At 41.5% G+C, this 16,252-nt stretch overlaps 1 protein-coding gene and 1 long non-coding RNA gene across 9 annotated transcripts in view; one reads left to right on the top strand and one right to left on the bottom strand.

Annotated features, from left to right (window-relative positions):
• The window catches only part of KCNC1 (potassium voltage-gated channel subfamily C member 1), a 124,995-nt gene that overhangs the window by 82,049 nt on the left and 26,694 nt on the right, over positions 1 to 16,252 (bottom strand). The gene's annotated exons all lie outside the window — the stretch shown is intronic.
• The window catches only part of LOC106033929 (uncharacterized), a 74,582-nt gene that overhangs the window by 32,361 nt on the left and 25,969 nt on the right, over positions 1 to 16,252 (top strand). For both annotated transcript variants that reach the window (XR_007165546.2, XR_010831861.1), the window contains exon 2: positions 14,377 to 14,471. This is a non-coding gene — a long non-coding RNA (uncharacterized lncRNA). The remainder of the gene's footprint in view (positions 1 to 14,376; positions 14,472 to 16,252) is intronic.

Raw genomic sequence — 16,252 nt, 5'->3', positions numbered from 1 at the left:
CTACTCTGGTTTATCTCAAATGAAAATCCTACCCTCATAAATATAAAGCCATATACAGCATACGTATAGAAAATACATACACAAAAGAGTTTGCTCTCCTCTCAAGGGGAGTGAACATGGTGTATGTTTAGGACAGTAATTGAGGACTGAAAGCTGGAAAGCGTGCTCCACATCTGAACAAAACTGCTGGAAGAGCTGAAGTGAGCATGGTACGGTTACGGCTACCCTGTAGGAATCTGGCGTGAGTGCAGACACCGTGCTCTGAGCCTTTGAAAGTACAGGGCTCAGGTAGCTGGGTGCTAATGGCCTGCTGGGAATTCACCTGGCAAAAAGGAGCCCTGTGCTGGCGGGGAGCTATTGGAGCCAGTTACTGCACTAGCCATCCAACTGCTTTTCTGCGTAGAGGGAATTTGTAGAGCAGGGGTGCGTGCAACGATAATCCTCTGTCGGTGTAGAGAGAGCACGCTGCAGATCTTGCTTCGTGCTGCAGAAGCGTCTCCTGAGAGCGATCAGCCCTCAAAATCAGACGCAGAAATCCCTCTCCCCTGTGGCTGCAGGAGGGCCAGTGCAGCTGCAGTGAAGAAGCTACCCTGAGGTATTTATCAGAGGCAAACGACTCTTTCCTCCCACCGCAGCTCCAAACAGGAGCACCTTGGAGAGAGGCAAGCTCCAAACTGAATGAACTGGAGCTCGAGCCTGGGTGTGAAGTTGAGTCTCCGGAAGATAGAGTGCCCTGGCAAAGCAATGCAGCAAGAATCTATCACCATGCCAAACTTCTGATAATTAAAATTGCATTGTAACGTACCACAGATTCCACCTCTTAATCTTCCAAATAGAAGGTTTCATCCCCCAAAATTGAATTTCTCTCCCTGATGTCTGTTGCGTGAGTGGGTCTGGAAGATTTAAAACAGAATTAATCATTTTCAGATTGTTGAACCCACTGAGTGCAAATCAGCAGCTTCTCTTCAACTGTTTTATAGAGACACATGCCTCTTGGGATCACTTAACAAGGAAATATTTTTTTCTTTTTTTTGTTTGCTCATGGCCAATTTATCCCCACCATTGAATCTATCCAGCTCTAACTGTAAAAATAACTGATTTCCTGAGTGCCAACTTAGTACTTAAAGCAGTGCATGCAGAGAGGAATGGTTCAGTATTTACTAAAAGCTAGAGGTCTGTTTCTTCAAATATGCATGCCCATCTTTGTTGTTTTCGTAAGACTTTTTCTGTTTTTCCATTAGCGAGAGGAAAAGAAGAAACACAATCAGTGGCTCAGATCCTTAATCACTATAAATTGCCATGGTTTCATAGTTCTCACTGAATTTTCAGCCCACTGTGCAGGATTGACCTCAGCCCTAGATATCCTAACCGCTATGTATGGAAGCGATTTGGGAAGCTTGGGGCTTGTATCTCAGTCGCTCTTTGCTCCAACTCCAGTGATGGCAAGGGAGGCTTAGTTTCTGAGGGGAATGTTGATGTTTCATTTTCATTATCTTAAAAACAAAGAAAAACTGTTTTCTCCAAGTGTGGGAGTCTGCAATACAAAGGTGAAATTAAAATGTTTGTCATGCCTTGCTTGAAGAGAGAATGTGTTTGTCTGTTGACTCACTCTATTCCTACTTAAAGGAGAAACAAAATAAGTATTTTTGGTAGGGAGAATATTGATTAGAAGTCTTAGAATTAGGGATTTGCTGCTGCTTAGGACTGTCAGTTGAGAGTTAGCTGACTATTTGTTTTCATTTCCAGCTCCAGAGTCTGATACAGAGGTACGGTATGGGTGATGGGGGAGAAAGGCTTGGCTGCCTACATCTGAGCCCTGGGGACGGTCCTGGAAAGTGGAAGGCAGAGCTCAACAGGGACCCTTGCTTCCTGTACCCCCGAGTACACAGCGTAGCTGGCAGGAGCTGCATAGCGGCAGCGGTGGAGGGATTGCGTCTGTCCTGCCAGTCTAGGTGGCAACGTACAGGAATTTTCCATAGAAATGGATTTCAGTTAATTAAATTAGAATGTTCTGGAAAATCTGATTTTTATTCCCCTTTGTATTACCCCAGAAAACTTCAATTCAGTTGAAATATTTTAATCTTCTCTCAGAGAAACAGCAATTGAAGTAGAGCATTTCTGATCCGTTCAAAATGAATCAGACTTTATATGGTAGAAGTTCAGTGCTTGGTGGGAATTCTGCTGATATTTCCTTTGACTCTTGCTTTTTCAGTCTACTTAGCTCACGCTGTGTCTCCTGTGAGACACAACAATCTCTCTTTAACCCAACTGTTCCTTGAGTTGATGTAATCCATATTAACTCTCTCTCTCTCAATTTGGGGCAGAGAAAAACTGCTATGTTCCGGGTTTTCTGACCCGCTCTTTTTTTGGATTTTGGGAGAGGAAGACCTGCCTTAAATCCTCACCATGTTTCTTGGTGTACACATTCACTTAGATCTTCAGCCTTGGAATAAGGAATAGGGCTTTACGAAGATTCGCCTTCCTCAGAGCAGCAGTAGAAAGGAGTAGGAAGGACCTGTGAATGCTGTTTTGCTCGTGGTTAGGCTTGTGTTGCACTGCACTAATTTTTTTTTTACCAGCGTTCCCCATAGCATCCCTGGACAGAGGGTGGAGAACTGAATGCTGATGAAAAGGAGGAAGCAAAGAGGAGCACTAAGAGCAGGGACGTTTTTCTGCCAGAGGCATTTACTTCCTCTCGCTTTTCATTCGGCATTGTATAACAGTGCCCTCAGCGTTGTATAATCGTGCCCTTTGTACTGGCATGGATGGTAGTGGCAGATGGACCGGTCATGGCAGCACGCTAACCACAGCTGTTGGTATATGGCACACGGGTCTGCTGTCATATGATACGACACAGCCAGCAACTAGCTTACAAATACTTGGAGGTTGAGCTCCTCTACAGCTGTTCTGAAGAAAAGATAGCATTGAAAGCTTTAGAGAATGGGTAATTAGTGAGCGAGTTTTATTGAAAAGATCTGTGGAATTATTTCTGTAGTAGTTTAATGCTACTTTAATTTGTAGTTATCTGGTTCCACTGTTTTATCCAGTTTTCTCTTTGCTGTTTGGCTCTGTTTTCCCAGCTTGAGCCACGAAGTGGGTATTGCGCGAGGCATTGAGAACGAATTCAACCCACGCAGGTGGCATCAAGAAAATTCAGTTAAACCCAGTGTTAAACTTAAGAGCATGCAATATATCCCACAGCTTCCCAGTGCTGGGTGCATCCTAAAATCCACTGCTATTATTGGGTTAGAAGCTCCATTAATGTCCCCCCAGTCTAGCAGTTTCAGCGTTCTTATGGTGCTAACAATACAGGAACTGAGCTGTGGAAGTGTTGCTGTAAATTCAGAAATAAAACCATTTCACAGGAACAGGGAATGTATCTATTTCCCAGTAACTGTCTGACCTTTTTTTTTCCCCTTTGGTAAGTGTATTAATCTGTTTTCACCTTACCATCCTCACCTCCACCTTGATGTTTTTGCTCCCGTCCTTGTTTTGCCACACGGTCAGCTACTGCAACTCTCGTGTCTTGAGATGGGACTACACCCTGTGATGGATAAAGCTGGTTCCTGATTGTAACCACAGGAAAAATCCTGTGGTCAGAGCCAATCTTGACAGCAATTTTACTCCAGAAAGAAAAGAGCTTTTTTGAACTTTTAGGGCAAAGGCTTGTAATTCCTTTGAGGGAGATCTCATTACTGGAGAAAATGAGAATTGGGGATGTGCTTCCCCAGACCTTAAAGGTAAAAATTACATCATGACTGAGAAATGATCTGATCTGGAGAGCAGGATGAAAACAGCTTTGACGTTTCTCCTATCCTAAAGAAAGGTTAAAGCCAAATGTTGTTGACAAACCAGCGATTTTTACCAGGTTCCTGTTCCAAGGAGAGGTTCTTCCTCTAATCTCAACTCTGCCGTTGAGTTTCAACCAAGTTGTGTACTCCCTTTAGTAAAATCAGTTTAACGTCTCTTATTAGTCTCACAGGCTCTAATCACTAATTCAAATGCTTAGAAACAATTTAGGTATTTAAGCTGAATAATTTTACATAAATTGAGTGTTATCCCAGATTGTATTCACACAAACAGTACTTTTCCCTTCTCCCTGTCTCCCCACCACCATCTCTTTTTATAGCACTATCATTTCTACAGGACAGGAAAGCCACAATAAAAATACATAAATGAAAACAATCACGTAAATAAGGCTCAGACAAATAAATTAACAAAAGTGTTGAATTGCATGCCCTGATCTTTCTTTCCCTCAGAACGTGTTTCTAACCCAAGTTAACCTCTCCCCCATCAGCTCCATCTGCATCTGTGTGAAAGCTACATTATGTTCTCCTCCTTTGTAGTGTTTGATCTATGGATTCTTTTTTGCATTTTAAAACTGCTCCTAATTTCAGCTTCAAGTTTATGATGTTATTAACGACAAGTGCTCTGTGCAGGGTACATCTGTAATGATTGTCTTTCAAAGGATCTTTTTGCTTGTATCAAACTCTTTGACATCTTAATGTTTTGGGTTTTGTTTCTTTTTTTTTTTCCTCTAAAAAGAATCACTTCCAGTTGGAGAATGGCTCTGAATGTTAGATGAAAGGAGGAGCTGCTTGAAGGACAAAGCAAACTCCTTTTTCCTTCACATTAGTTAAGGATCAATCATCAAAAGCTCTTCATTAGAAATCTGCGTCATAAGAAAGCGAATTAGGATAGCAATAGTAATTGTATTAGATTCTTTGAAGTTATGATATTCCATAGCAACTTCACAACCAGTCTAGTTGCAGTAGCATTGATCTGTCAGAAATAAAATGGCTAGCTCTAATTCAACAGGGATCTTCACTCAGAGGGGAGCAATGATATTAGAACAGCACGAAGCATACCCAACTTTCCTATGCCGCTATCTTCTCTCAGTGCAGGGTACAGAGAAAGCAATTGTCTTCCTAAGGATCAATATTTTTTTGTGGAGGAAAACTAGCTATTGATCACTTTGATCACATTAATATGAAGTTCATTTATTACCCTACACAAATGGGGGGAAATGTTCTCTATGCTGCTGCCGAAGGGGTGATGCTTCTCTTTGCAGACAGCGCTAAGTGTGGGTGCTGCCTCTCCCTCAGCAGAGCTCAGAAAGAAGCTGTACCTTGGAGGCTGACGTCTTCCACAGAGTCGTACTCTGTGCCTGTTTCCCCCACTGTATCCCTGTTACCTACACTGAAAGCAAAATTACTTCAGGTCTCCAAAAGGCTGAAGTGGGTATGTGGATAAGACAGAGAGCATCTCCAGGTGAGTGAGAATTAGGGTGCTGAGGCGCTGGCACAGGCTGCCCAGAGAAGCTGTGGCTGCCCCATCCCTGGAAGTGCTCAAGGCCAGGCTGGATGGGGCTTTCATCAGCCTGGGTTGGTGGGAGGCACCCCTGCCCATGGCAGGGGGTTGGAATGAGATAATCCTTAAGGTCCCTTCCAACCCAAACCATTCTATGAATAGCAAAGTATTGAGTCAAAGCTATACCTGCAGAAGAGCTACCTGCCACTCTTTTTTTGGCTACCGATCAAACAGCTTTGTTGCAGCTCATTTGAACCATCCTCTCCACTATGTTTGTATGTGGGGTGATACCGGCACTAGTCCTTGTCCTCATCTGTGAATGTCAAGATCAGGAAAGCAGGGAGGAACTTCTCTATTGCTCGTGTGCCTGTGCCAACATACTGGACTGGTCCATGATTTTCTGATTTAATGAGACTGGAACTCAGCCCAGACTCAGTCACTGCAGTGAATTCAGATGATTTTCCTTTCCTGCACAGATTTTATTTTCTGTAGCCCAGAGAAGTAGTTTCAATCACATCCAGCCATGCGACAGAAAAATCTTATTGATATGGAAACTTTCTCGAAACAGTCAGAGATGGGTGTGGAGACACCAAGTCTGATTTGTCATTCTTTCTGTTCAGATGTGTAAGAAAGTGGAGTTTCATATCGTGACCATACCTGCCTTTCGTATGGGTCCTAAGCTGAAACTTCCTATCTGAACACTACTAGGTGTCAGCAGTTCAAGGCTGGAACTGAGCTTTCTGACTATAAACTCTTGTTGGAAGTCTAACAGAACAGGGAGAACGCTTTTTCCCTTCCAGTGCCTAGGTGAACTTCTGGTATTGTATCTTAGGCTCCTGCTGTTTTCCATTCAGGTTGTGTCCCGTGAGCAGCATTTGGAGCACAGAGTGAAAACAAGTGACGACCTGACAGCAGTGGCTCCACACCAAATCAAAATACTGAGGCATAACCTAAGAGCCTTGCATTAACTCATGCTGTATTGAACGTCAGTGAGCTGGTACAACGTAGAAGAGTGAGAAAGGAAAGCTATTTTCTTCCTAATTAATAAGAAATGCATTGCAAACACTGGAAGCATAAGGCTAGAGTGAGAAACTACGAAATGTTTCTTCAGTAATGGTTTTGTTTGATTACATTGACAAGGTTGAAATCAAATTTCATGTCCCTTTGTTGCTTCTGCTTTTATCAAGGTATTGTTAGCTGTACTGGAGCTTGTAATGAACTGGTATTAGGTAATCCTGTGCTAATACTGAGACCTTTCTCCCAGAATGATATCCATGTTTTTTATTCTGGTTTTTGGAGGGAGTATTTACTGCCTCATGTTTTCCACCAGCAGGTCTTGTTCAGATATCCTCAGCAAAGTAAAAAGGTGCAGAGTTCTTCCAGAAAAATAAGTGGCATAACGTGCACATGTCCAGCAGAGCTCTCCTAAGGATTGGTTAAAGACTGCCCCTGATTTCAGCAAGCTTTGTATCAGTTCTGGAATGCAGTTCTGCCAGGCCAACCACTCTGCGACACTGCAGGACTGGTAACCTTGCTCCTGTACTCTTTTTTTTTTTTTTCTTTTCCTCTTAAAACCACGCAGGGTTTTCAGAAGCTCACTGTTTTTATCAGTGTGTGGGGCAGAGCACACCTGCCTGGCGGCGCTGGTACTGGCAGCGCTGCGTAGCTGCCACCTTCCTGCACCCAGCTGTGGATGCCACAGAACTGCACTGGTCCAATCCTGACGTCAAGGCTAGTTCCAGCCCTGTGTTTTAATGGCCTTTGTTAGTGCTTAAATTCATAGGAAACCTGTGTTATTTAAAGTGCTTAAAAGCCTTAGCTGCTCTAGTAATGGGGATTAGTTATCTCCATTCTGTAGCTAGGAAATCAAAGGACAGAGATGAACATGTCCACTCTTTCGGGTTCTGTTCACTTTTAAGTGATTTGCGTGAGAGCTGGAGGCAGTCACAGCCAGGATTACAGCTGCTACCAACTGCTCACAGAAAACTAGATTTGCCTAAGGTTGTGGGGTCTGTCGTTTTTTCTTTCCTTTTTTTTTTTGTCTTTTTAAGGGTTAGCAATTATTCTTTAGTAAAAGAATGTAAAAGATGACTTACTTCATCTTTGGACTTGGAATACAGTCCCTGAGCTCTTGGCTGAGCAGAACATCGTTTGTTTGTCCTGCTCCTTCTCTTGGAATCAGAAGGAAGGCCTCCTATATACTCCAAGACTGACAAGTAGCTGCTGTTAAGATGTATGGAAGGTTTGTGTTTGTCCATCTCTGCTGCTGTTAAGTAATTCTAATTACTACATTTGTACATTTTGACTTATCCAAGTTTTTGCAAATCTTGTGTCCCTGCTAATAGGCTTGTTGATTGGTCAGTTGTTACCCTAATTCCCACTGGCTTATTTAGTTTACACTCAGTAGCAACACAGACCGGTAGCTTGCTGATTTGTGGTTTGAACTGAACTTGGGATAACTGTATTTCTATTTTAAACTCTATTTAGATAAACTCTATTTAGATATGCTTTGCACCTAGTTTTTAACATTCTCACATAGAATTCCTTTAGCAGTAAATGGGAATTTCTTGAGGAGACTGTTTATAGGACCTGCCCAGTAGGTAACCTGGTTTCAGGAGTGCAGAGAAGATAGATTTTCAGTTGTTTTTTAATATTAAGAACAAGACAATGGTATTTCTTCACCATCCTTTACATGGGATATTTGAAGAACTGAAATTCTTACTGTTGCAGATGTGAATATGCATTTTGGTAAAGAACTAAGAGATGAGATTGCCAGTAGCTAGATAACTCGTTTTGGAAAAATTGATTTATTTTGGCAAGGTGGAGGCTTTTTTCTCTTTTGTCTGTTTGTTATTGTTCGCTATTCAGAGACTTTAGAACAAATAGGTAGATGATTTTTTGTTGTTGTTGTTCCAAGTTCTTTCTATGCTTTTCCTTTATAAGTTGGGAATAAAAAAAAAAAAACTTTTACTGGAATTATAATATTTTCATGTATTATAATGTATTAAGGCAAGAGAAGCAGGAATTGTTGCCTGCCTTATTAAGTTTTTAAAGTTAGATAATTTTCTCCTTTTTAAAAATGGTTCTCCTCTGACAGGTCCTAAGCAATCAAGTTCTGGCCACCTCATCTACTAACTTTTTATTGAATAGAGCCCTTTACTCTAAAAGGACTATTTAGGCAATTAAGTTAAGGATGTGTTTAAAGGTGTTGTTGGTTTAAGATGAAAATGGTCAGCAGCTGTTAGAAACATGTCCTTAAGCCTTTATTAGAATGCATAATTAATATTCAGACTTGATGAGAAGGGAAATAATAATTGGGTTATTTCCTGCCAGGACTTAAGTGGCTTCATTTTCTCTAAATCAAAGTAATTAAAAGAGACTAAAAATGTAAAGTTTATGCAGTAGAGAACTGCATCTAGGCAATTCTGGTCTGCCAAGTGAATGGCTTTCAGGCAGAATATCACCCTCTTTGAACGCCAAGAAAATATTACTGGTAGAATATTTTTTCTAATCTTTTTGGTGTTAAGTGTTTTTTTTGTTGTTGTTTGTTTGCTTGTTTTTCCTTATCTTTTGAATGGCAGGTTTTCAAGCTTTCTACCAGATGCTGTTATTTATTTTAGAGTCCTGTCAGAGTTCAAAATAGGTCTTGGTATTGATGCTAGATCAGGCTCAAAGAACTTTTTGCCATTTGAGTTTGATAGAAACTTAAATCTTGCCAGCTATGGTTTGTGTACTGGGGCTCTGCGAAAGTGTAAATCTTTTAGATTATTCAGTAAAATCAGGTAAGTTTTCTTGATGCTTTAGACATGTAACCTGGAAGTGAAATTGCTATTGGCTATGGATTTCAATTTGGAAATAAATGTCAAGCTTCTTTCAAAGTCAAGTGATTTGGATTTGAGGCTCTGATGCATGGTTAATGTAATGTTAGAGTTAATGCACCATCATGGATTTAAAATGGTTTAGTTGTCTTGTAGACCCCACTCCCCACCTCATCTCTCCTCCATGGTTATCTAAAAAATCTCAGGCTACCCTTAGGGCAGCTCTTCCTCCATAACAGCCCTGTCACTAAGTCCTTAATGCTAAGCATAAAGGATTGCTTTGGTTGTGCTTGGGAAGTAATTGACTAAAGATATGAAGTAATGATGGTGTATTAAAACATGTATCATGTTTAAATAGCACTTGTATGACTCCAAAGGGAAAGAATGGAGATGGAAAAGTCATTCAAAGCCTATCTAGGGTTTATGATATCCTGTGCACTGTTTAAAAAGGTTTACATCTAATGGTTTGGCAAGGTAGGAGGAACATTTTGCAAATAACACTTTGTGGAGTGAGGGTTGGCATTCTCCCAGAACCAATGGAGGGAAACAAAGCTTACATTTTAGTTTTTACGGTTGGTTAAAAGCAATAAATGTGCAACAATGTTATTGCATTTCGGTGAGTTTTAGGGTGTGATAATATATGGAAATCATCTCATAAGCACAGCCAATAACGCCAGTATTTCTGTGCCTCAGAATAAGCAGATACGTGGTGTTGGCCATACTTCTGTGCTCAAGGGGAGAGTGAAGTCTGCGTCTTCTACGAAAGTAATTGATCAGGGCACAACCGAAGTTGCAGGCCCATCGCTAGCCTGGCATTTTCGTGTTTTTCTAAAGGAGCCATACCAGTGTGCAGCCCTTATGCACGTCTAGAAACCAGCCCCAAGGCAAGAGGTGTGAAATGAAATTCTAGTCCTTTAAATTCTTTTGCCCTCTAACTAAAGTTATGGTGCCCGAGGAGAACAGCCACACCTTTCAGGAGCTACAGAAAGCATTCATTGTAAGGCTATTTCCGAAGAGCTGAGGGTTAATCCTTGCTCAGATCACCAACACGTAATTGGAGCAGTTTTCAAAACGAAAGGGAGCATTGCATTATGTCTCCTATTTCTGGGCCCTAGTCCAGCGGTGCAAGAAATACATGTTCAACTCTGAAGAGTAAGTAACTTTGATGTCCAGTTCATTTGGTTTCAAGTGATTTGAGTTCTTTGCTTGATTGGGGTCATTTCCCACTCCCTCCCCCACTAATTAGTGCAACTGCTTAGCAAAGATATTTCCCATGGCTTAGTGGTAAGTCGCCACTTTATATTTCCCTTTTAACATTCCCAAACTGATTTCTTTTCAAAGATCACTACCAATTAGCACTAATCTTCCTGTGGACATTGGCAGACTTTCAATACTTTGTCTTGCTTGTGGACTGCATTGAAGTTACGGTAGTTTTAGAACTGCAGAACAAGGGACACAGGGCTATGGGGTTTTCTTTTCTTTTCTAACACCACAATTATGTATCTTTCATAAAGATTCTTTGGTGTTGAAGATAATTCATAGGGTCAGAGAACTCTAGTTACTTATTAGAATGAAATAGGGAGTAGAGATAAGTCATTAAGTAGCCTGTAAATCCCCACTCTTGCATGCAGACTTTCTTCCATAGTGATTTATACTAAGCTTAGCATAATCTCCTTAGAACTTTAAGTACAGTAAATAAGACCAAATTTCACATTACAGTAGAGCTTTTGGATTGAAGTTAGTAGAATTATGCTCAGACTAAATCTGACCAGCTCTGTTATGGATTCTCTGGCAGTAAGATAAAAGAAGGAAAGGAGCGGGGAGATCAGCGGTTCGATCTCCTGGGACTCCCGTAAATCAGCAAGCCAATCTAAAATTAATGCAGTGACAGCGGTAGGAGCAGTGTGAGAAGGTACTCAGATCGATTATCTTCTAATTCCAGTCACTATGGAGGGGCTGAGACTGTAGTGTTTTCTCAAAACACTGTGAAATGCATTGTTGCATTTTCAGTTGTGGTTCATACCTGGCTGGTCCAACCAACACCATCACTTCTCACACCTCCATAGTTGTCTGCCTACCTGGCTTTCCGTTTCCACCTGCCTAAAGTATTCAGAGCATTTATGCAGCACTGCAGAGTGGCAGGCGTAAAACAAGGATGATATCCTTGTGGCAGTGAAATTGCTTTCCACTGTCTTACTTCCAAAACATCACCTCCTGTTAGACTCAAATTAAGAAAAGTCTCCCTCTAGTTAATTTATTTTCCTTTGTTATCAAAAATTCATCACTAATGTGTTTTTTTTTTTCAGGATTTTGCTTCTTCACAAAGCAATTCTGAAATAATTTTCCTGCATGATGTCTGTGGCAAAAAAGTTAACATTGAGCCCAGTATCGCAATCCCTGATTCAGATGTGCTCTGCAATTTTGGAGCAGTAGCACGCATAGAAGGTCTAAGAAATGTTTTGTTGCTGCCGTGTTTTTGTTAGATGATTCTATTGAGAGTTAATCTGGGTTTAGCATCCTGTTTATCCTTGTGTCTGGAAAATATAGTATGTTTTTCTATCCTGTCCCAGCAATATTACTGTTCTGGGGAGATGAACATATTGGAAGTGGTAGGAAAGTTATACCAAAGGGGGGAAAAATTACTTCGTTCAGTTACAGTTGATTATTTTTTTGTTACTAGCTAAGGGTCCATAATTTTTTTGTTTTCAACTGGAGCCACTCAAGATCTGTTGGGTGAGCAAGGCCAAGCCACGAAGGTATGTATGACAGCCATCACAAGCAGGTCTCACTCTTGTTTACCGAGGCACTCATCTACTGTAGAGTGTTGTCTGACCCCTCCACAGCTGGACAGCTGTGCCCACTTGCAGTGGTGGCCATGACTGCATCTGGTACTTGGTTGTCTAGCACTGGGCCATGGCTTCAGCTTCTTAAACCTCTCAGTCCTGAAGCTGTCAGTCCAGGTGTCTGCACAAAGGACGCACAAAAGACATCCCTGGCCTTTGTGTTTATATTCATCTGCCTTTCTGTATGTCTGCCTGGCTCAGGATCCACAGCCCTTAGCAACCTGTAAGAAGAGACTCAATACATTTTCTACTGGAATTTAGTTTCTGGTATTTTGGAGACCTTTTAGAAGAGGGAATGCTACCAGATCACAGAAGGGTTGAGGTTGGAAGGGACCTCTGGAGGTTGTCTGGTCCAACCCCCTGCCTTACTCTGGATGCAGTATTTCCCTCCTCCCCCTCCAGGAGACATCAGAAAGGGAATTTCCATTTTGCATCTTGTGGGAGGATCGGCAACGTTTGGAACATCTCCAGATCTCCCTACATCCTTATATTTGCCACGTGCTGGATGCTAAATGCCCATCTCCACACCAGGCAGGCCCTGCCAGTGTCTTTGTACACCTGTGCCAGAAGCTGTAATGGCCTAATGGGCAAAAGGGCTTTTCCTCACTCTCCATCTCTTTCTGTCCCCCAGTCTGAGCTGCATGAGCGATCTGAAGTGAAGCTGAGACACATAATCTTTCTGGAGACTCCTTGCCTCTGGAGGCGTTAATGACTTCAAGGCCTGAGGGCCAGACCCCAGGCAGGGAGGACTTTGTGGCTCTGTTCCAGGTTAGCACCTTTCCAAAAGTACCTGGCATAGGAAGGGAGAGAGTGCGAGACTCTTCCATTCCTCTTGTGTTATTAGGAGGAGATCTGTGCAAATGGTTCTTTAAAGCAGCGTGACTGCACTGTTTCTCTGTGGCTTTGTTTTTTGCTAAGGAAGTTGGATAATTGTTACAAGAAAACAGCCTCATTAAATCAGAATGAGATTAAACTAGCCTGGTTCTTTCTGACTACATTATATTCATTAGCTGTTTTTTTTTTCCATTTTGGTTGTATGCAGTGTGTTTTGCTAACGTGATTTTTGTTTGCTGAAAGGGTGGGCAGGAGGAAAAATGAACTCTCCCTGTAAATATTGGGAAAGAAGGAAAAGAGACTGAGAGACAGAAAAAAAAAAATCGCGCTGTTGAATGTTCCTGTAATATCTGGCTGTGCTTTACCTTACGTACCACAACACAAGAGATCTCTATTAGGATTCTCCTCACAAGTAAATAAAAGGTTTCCTGTTGCCCTACAGGCTACCTCATTTTCTCCCAGCAGTTCATAAAGCTGTGACATGTCAAAAAAAAAAAAAAAAAAGCCCTTGATGTATTGACTTGATTTTCCATTAAAAATTAATTGCTTCCCGTTTGATGAATGGTGATAAATAATGACCTTTGAAGTGTGCTGTGGTCTCAAGTATACTTAAAGCTCATAGCCTTTGGTTGAATAAACTTAGCAGGTATCTGCAAGTCATGGCTTCACAAAGGTGATACACGAAAGAAGGATTTTTGTTGGAAAGCACCACTAGAAGTTAACAGCCTAGCTGCCAATTCCTGACCGTAAGTTTGACTTTAGCTAGCAGGTTATGTATGAAAGCACCACTTTTTACAGTTTTTACCACTGTGGCAGTACTCTAGTTAGTGCTACATCAAGCTCTGGTGTCCGTTTTACTTCCTTCCATCCTAGAAAATCTGGATTCAGCATGTAAAGTCCATGCAAAATCATGTACATGGTCTGGATGTTAGTCTATGCGCAAATCAAAACACTGCCCAAGCAACTGCATTCAGTTAACTAGGGGAGCACATGTGTCACTTGAAACATACAACTGAAAAAATCTGTGCATAACATTTGGGCACGTCCTTATGTGTCCACTCTGCTTAAAAGAACAGGCTCCTGGTTTCCTACTACTCTCAACTGCAGGAAAATTACTTTTACAAACAAATTCAGTTACGTGCTTTTCTGCTATTTGGTCTGTGGCAAATTCTTGTGTCTTATTTCAACCTGTTCAGCAAATTCTGTCTGTCTGTACTTGTTCTGATTGTCCTAAAACGGTCTGAAGACTTTGCTGTTCCACATCAACCATTGCTGTTAGCTCCTGCAGCTCCTGTCACTTGAATCCTCCTTTGTGTATTTTCTTTTCCAATCTTTGATTTCAGAATTTGAAGTGATCATTTTGTTGAGTTCATACATGTTTGTGCTACTTCTCAATCTCCTTATTTTTTAATACTCTTTTTCAAACACTGCAAAGCATTTTAGAAACCACTAGTTCAAGAGTCCTTGCAAAATCAATTGATTCATTTTTAACTGTGTTAAGATGCTCAGAAGGCTACTTTGTTAGAGACTACTTTTGTGTTTCTCCGTTCTCTCTCTGGTTCTTTCCCTAGTTCTGCTAAAAGCCCTGCATGCAAATGAAGAAGAGAATGGGAATGGGGAGCATGATGTATTCCTAAGGAGACAAACATCTTTAACTGTCATAGTGGTAAGATGTTTTTTTTTTCCCCCCATAATTTCTTCGTTCTCTGGATGGCATTGAAGAAAGTCAAACCTCTTCTGTCTGAAAGCGAAGTGGCATCTTTTTTGTAGAGAAACTGTGTAATCGATCGCTGTGCAATTTGCAATAAGACTGTTGGGTTTTGTATGTGTAGGGACAGAGGGTAAATGGAGGAAAATCTGCATACAGCCCATCAAATCATTATGTAAACAGTTCTGGCAGAGTCTGTCAAGGAAAGCAAGATAAATCAGGGTGAAGACGAAAACAATTGTGTAAGGTAGTTTCTACGAAGCAGCTGCCATTATAAATAATAGAACAAAAAGGCATCATTTGGAAACTTTCCAAGTCACTTTTACCAGTTCTGCCTTAAATAACTGACAATTTTGTAGTACTTCATGTTCTCACTCGGAGCTCCTCCTTTGCTGTGGGAATCTCCGCAAGCACTCTTGGCTTCTTGGTTTGGATCACAAATCTAGCTCTTTGTTTTTGTTTTGCATCCCACATCCTACGACCTAATCACTAAGGTTACGTTCTTTATATAGATCTCTTGGCATCCAAGGCTTGCTTCTAGCCAGAGAACCCCTCCAGCTAAACAGAAATGTGAAACCTGGGTCATTAAATATCTTGTTCTCCTGAACATCTTTGTTCCCTAAAAAGTGTTGCCTAAGCTGGAAGCACAGGGTAGGACTGCACTCTGACCTGCGCCCTTTCACACGGGCAGAAAAGGCGGCCTGCACGCGTTTAGCATACCTGAGGTGTTTTTCTCTCATCGACCTTACCGCCCTGCCCATGTGAGCACGGGCTGTCCCCTTGTGCCCCAGCACTGCTCCATGGCGACGTGGGGCCAGCAGCTGCCTGAAGCAGCCTCGCTTCTCTGACGGTGACTTCCAGTATGCGAGCAATGGACTGTGAGCTGAACGAATTGTTAAGAGTCGTGGCAGCAGCCTGATCCTGGCTGCTGCTGCCTTGATGACCTTCCTTCCTTATAGCGCTCCAATAATGTGAAACGGTGGGAGGCCAGGGACATTATCTTGAAAGACTTTGAGGATCTTAAGCTAATGACCTGTTGTTGTCTTGATAAATCACACGAAACTGTGAAGAGCATCTGTCTTTTACGGAAAAGGTAGACTAAGTGATTCTGAACAAGACTAAGAAAATATTGGAGCCAGGTTGTCATTCAGTTTATGAGCTATCCCTGATGGCCCAAATTCACTTGGCCAGAGACGATGCTGCCAATTGCTCTATTTAGTATCAGTGTAGCATAAAAGTCTTGCTGTCCCAGACATCTGTCAATACCAGATGAATTGTTTGACTAAGTATGGAGAACAGAAAACAGGTGAGCTTCCGTTCCCACTGCAGTCAATAATGAAACGCTCACTGATCTACAAGGGCAGTGTAATTAATATCTGGGGAAATGTTTCAACCCATGGCATCTTGAAATATTCATTACAATCTTGAAATGCCTGACTGTTTTGCACATACCTTGCTTTTCCTTTCTGCTTGCATGGGGATAATGGTCTGTTTTGTTAAATCTGAGGAATGGCATAGATAGTACCCTTGTTTTAATTCTAGGATAAATATTAGCTGATTATAATTTAAAAACTGTTATCTCATAAACCACAAGGTAGGTGATGCTTTATGTACTCAAGGAAGGAGATGTATTTCCCCTGGATAAAAACAGGGAGTGGTGTTTCTCTAGAAACGTTGCCAAATAATTAACAAATTTGTAGTTAACCTGCAAATTAATTTAATTTCCTTTCAAGGAAGTT

The sequence above is a fragment of the Anser cygnoides genome, chromosome 5 (genome assembly GCF_040182565.1).
Source record: "Anser cygnoides isolate HZ-2024a breed goose chromosome 5, Taihu_goose_T2T_genome, whole genome shotgun sequence".
Taxonomy (NCBI): Eukaryota; Metazoa; Chordata; class Aves; order Anseriformes; family Anatidae; genus Anser; species Anser cygnoides.
This window is presented reverse-complemented; position numbering and strand designations above follow the sequence as displayed.